We start from the raw sequence: 5,123 nt of genomic DNA, 5'->3' as shown, positions 1-5,123 counted from the left end.
TAGTCAGTTGGTTTGCATTCATGAATAGCACTTAGTTAGTTAGAAACAAAAACTTTAAAAAGTAGTTATCCCATTTTTAAATTTTGCCGCCACTATCCATAAATTCATTAATCACATTTCTTTTGTTTTGTAGGAAAATTGATGGGACAATTGAAGGAGGAAGGGTTCAGCCACTTCAAAAGAAGAGGACTATACACGTGTCTTCAAGGGGAATGCATTGGAAAATATTGCCATGCAACATTGAAAAAAATGACACGCTTGGAAATCAAACCAACCCCATCATAAAGTTGATGATCCTTGTGCTCATCCCATGCTAAACCCCATCCGTTCATCACACACCCACTCCATCAATCCACACCTTTCATTCACTCACCACTTCCCTATATAAGTGGTTCTTATTCTATACTCCCTTTCACATTCCAATTTCCATCCTTTACACTTCCCACTTTCGGCACCCAACTCCTTTTACCCCATCAAAGACACACTCCCCACCTTCACATATCAACTCCTACTCATGGCATCATCGAGCTCCAAGAGGCAAAAGATGAAGGAACCGGTGGAGAGCATCCCTTTCGATGAAGGGAGATTCAAAACTGCATTCCATGAACTCGAATTTGAATGGATAAAGCTCAAAAAGATATTGCCTGAGTTAACATTCCAGTTCAACGAGGATGAGTGCCCACAAATTCGAGAGAAGATTGAACAAACGGGTTGGCAAAGGCTCACGAACCCAGAAGCAAAGATAAATGCAAACCTCATCAAAGAGTTCTATGCAAATGTGGTCAGAGAAGACAAAACCAAGGCCCCCACCTTCAAAAGTTATGTGAGAGGAACAGAGGTGGACTTCAGCCCCAATGCCATAACAAGGACTCTTCAGCTAAAATCGCCACATTTTGATGAGCCCAGTTATCATGTAAGAATAAGTAATGGCCCCGACAATGATGAACTTGAAGAAATTGTGAACGACATGCGTGTTATAGGATCTGACTGGGAAAGGTATTCGGATAGGAGACCCCGGTTCATTAGGAGAGGAGACTGATAAACCTATATTTTATGATATATTTTGTGCTCAAATTGAGTGATTTATTTAATCCTTCACCCACTTATTCATATTAATTGCATGGTTTTACTTTCCCTTCCTTATTATGTGATGTATGTGAAAAACATGTTTCCTATGCTTAAAAATAATTATTTTAATTACCCTTTATTTCCATTCGATGCCGTGATTAGTGTGTTGAGTAGTTTCAGATTTTCTAAGGCAGGAATGACTTAAAGGATGGAAAGAAAACATACAAAAATGGAAGGAAAGCACAAAATGGAGTTTTTGAAGAAACTGGCATCCACGCGATCGCATGGGCGACGCGGCCGCATGCCAGCGCGAATCAACAGAAACGCGACCGCGTGACTGACGCGATCGCGTGCCACAAGCAGAACGCACATGACGCGGCCGCATGACTGACGCGACTGCGTGATAAGGAAAACTCCAAATGACACGACCGCGTGACCCACGTGGACACGTGACAGAGGCCACACACCAGAAATTGCAGAAAACGCTCATAGCAAATTCTGAAGCCCTTTTTGGCCCAAATCCAAGTCCAGAAGGCATAGACCAGAGGTTATGAAGTGGGAGAATGCATCCATTCAGGAAGAGAGTTTCCAATTAGTTAGTTTTCCATGATTTAGATTTAGTTTTGAGAGAGGTTCTCTCCTCTCTCTTTAGGATTAAGATTTAGAATTAAGATTTTATTCGCTTTCAGGATTATCTCTTTACCAGGTTCAATATTCCTTTTTATTATGTTCTCAATTTAATTATGAATTCTTCTATGTTACAGATTACTCTTTGAATTAATGTTATTTGAGGTATTTCAGTTTAATATTGCTTTATTTTATTTATGTTACTTTTATCCCCAATCTGAAGACATTTTTATTCCAGTAGATTTACTTTTCCCCTTTCAGTCTTAGTTAAGAAATCAGTAACTCAGGAGTTATCAAACTCAAACATGATTGATAATCGTTATCTTTTCTAATTGAATTGAACTTCAATAATCCCAATATTTCCTTAGGGATTAACTAGGATTTGAGGATCTAACTAATTAGTCACTTGACCTTCCCTTGCTCTAGCAAAGGTTAACTAAGTGGAATTAAGATTCAATTTTCATCATCATTGATAAGGATAACTAGGATAGGACTTCTAATTTCTCATACCTTGCCAAAAGTGTGTTTTACAGTTATTTATTTAATTTACAATCTTTTACTTATTTTAATTGTAATTTAAATTACTTGTTCCTCACCTTCGAAACCCCAATTTACAATCTTCATAACCAATAATAAGAACATACTTCCCTGCAGTTCCTTGAGAAGATGACCCGAGGTTTAAATACTCGGTTATCAATTTTAAAGGGGTTTGTTACTTGTGACAACCAAAACGTTTGTATGAAAGGACTTTTGTTGGTTTAGAAACTATACTTGCAACGAGGATTTATCTGCGAATTTCTAGACCACGCAAAAGTTCTCTCATCAAAATGGCGTCGTTGCCGGGGATCTGCAACTGTGTGCCTTATTATTGGTTATTGTAAATATTTTTCTTTTACTTGTCTATTTGTTTTTATTTTTCCCTTTTATTTTTATTAGTCACTATGAATTCTTACCCCTCTCGCTTTGAGTTTGGTTCTAATATTGTTGAAAGGAATGAAAGTTATAATAGGAACATGCATCAAGGTCAGAGCAATCAAAGATGGATGGAGCCAAGAGGATCTGATCAACCCTTTAGGTAGCAACACCCTCCAAGATATCATGGACAAAGACCATTCTACAATGCATACCAAGGCAATAGACATGGTGGACAACCTTGTAGTTACCAACAAGCCCCACCCTATGCTTATAGGCCATCCTCTCAACACAACCTTGAACCACCACACTCACAAGCTCCTTTTCACCATTTGCCACCATATGATCCTCATTTACCCCGATTCCAATCCAATTACTCCCAAACACCACCACTTCCCAATGTACCACATCCAAATCCATCACCCCGAGAATCAGAAGTTCGCCGCAAGGGAACAGTAGATCAACTTCAAACAACCCTTCATCAACTGGAGCAAGTAATAAGTCAATTATCTTCTAGACGTTCGAACATTCAAGGGCCTCCCAGAGCCCCATGTCAAAAATCTAATAAAGGGCGTAGCATAAAGGAGATATTAGAAACTCCAGTGGATAAGACAGAGCATGACTTCGTACTAGAACAAGTAGAGGAAACTGTCATTATACAAGAAGAAGAGTTGGTTGAAGACTTAGGAGACGCTGAACTTCCATGGGAACCCAGAGTTGTGGAAAATTCTGTCAAGGACGTTACAACTGATGCTAAGGAGGATAGTGCACAATCCCCAAGGCAGGTATTTCATGAAAAACTAGACAGAATAATCCAAGAAGCAATTTTCTTTGATGATGATAATCTAAAGTCAAGTTCTTCTAGTAATGAACTTGCATCCGCGAGTGAATTCTCTGAGATCGAAGAATCTTCCCCAAGCGAGTACGAAGATGATACGGAGGTAAATTTCTCTCAACCTCCAGTTTATGACTTAAGTGACGAGGAAGACATAGAAGGCTTTGATCTGGACATGGATACATTTGAAGAATATTGCAAAGAAGTGAAGAATTTCACAGAAGAGCACAAGGGAGTAGAACTCACAGAACCACTGGAACCACCTATCCCAAGGCCATTACCACCTAATACAAGCTTCAAGTGGGTACAATCCTTAACCGTTAGCTTTATTTTTCCACTTGAATATGGTTTGCTTGAAACAGATGGCCAGCTTAGAGCTCTCTGCGGCTTTAAGAGTAAGAGGGAAATGACTCGTGCTCAGAGCTGGTGCACAAAGTTCAATAAGGTTCCACGCTTCAACTCGAAGTGTGCGGATTGGCATCATGATCTATCAAATGGATCTCGGAAAAAATTTGGTTATTCTGGTGAGAATCTAATTTCTAAACCACCCGGATGGAAAAATATAGATCAAGACAAAGGTGGATTTAAAAGCCAAGTTTGGGATCCTGGAATCTATTCTGACATTCGTCACCCCGGGAGCCTGAGAATCTATTTGAAGCTGCTCAGAAGCTTTACATGCCTAGTTTGGGACCCCAGAGGCTATTGGAATTCCAAGCATTGGTGGAGATTTATGGACGAGTTTAAGCATAAACCGCCATAGCAGGAAGCTCATCCAATGTCCAACTTAAGGACTTTAACAAAAAGTGCTAGGTGGGAAACAACCCACCATGGTATGGTCGTTTCTTTTTCAGTTTTAATTCGTGTTATTTATTCTTATTTCCTTTTCAATTGAACCTGAATATCCTTCATTCGCATTGCATACTGCATAATTGCATACCAGTTTAATAAAAAAAAGGTGCGCAACGCGACCGCATCATTCATGCGATTGCGTCAAATTGCGAAAACACTCCCCACGCGTCCGCATCATTCACGCGGCCGCGTGATCTGGAGATCGGCGTAAACATCCAACGTCCAGAAAGTTAGGCTGGAATCGTGTGGCCATTGTGCGTTTTGCACAAAATGCCCACGCGATCGCGTCCCTGATGCGATCGCGTCACTTGCACAACATCAATCCCACGCGATCGCGTCAACCACCATTTCATCCCAACCACGCGACTGCGTGATCCACGCGATCGCGTGGATTCAAATTTATAAACCCCCCGTCACGCGAACCCTACCATTCGCGCCCCCCCAACCCTTTGATGAACGTGACAATCATCATCATTCCCCACGAACGCGTGCCTGACAACCACTTCCGTTCCACCTTAGATTGAATGAGTATCTCTTGGATCTCTTAATCAGAATCTTCGTGGTATAAGCTAGATTGATGGCGGCATTCATGAGAGTCCGGAAAGTCTAAAGCTTGTCTGTGGTATTCCGAGTAGGACTCTGGGATTGAATGACTGTGACGAACTTCAAACTCGCGAGTGCTGGGCGTAGTGACAGACGCAAAAGGAGGGTGAATCCTATTCCAGTATGATCGAGAACCTCAGATGATTAGCCGTGCTGTGACAGAGCATTTGGACCATTTTCACAAGAGGATGGGATGCAGCCATTGACAACGGTGATGCCTCCAGACGAT

Source organism: Arachis ipaensis, chromosome B10 (assembly GCF_000816755.2).
Source record: "Arachis ipaensis cultivar K30076 chromosome B10, Araip1.1, whole genome shotgun sequence".
Classification (NCBI taxonomy): domain Eukaryota; kingdom Viridiplantae; phylum Streptophyta; class Magnoliopsida; order Fabales; family Fabaceae; genus Arachis; species Arachis ipaensis.
This window is presented reverse-complemented; position numbering follows the sequence as displayed.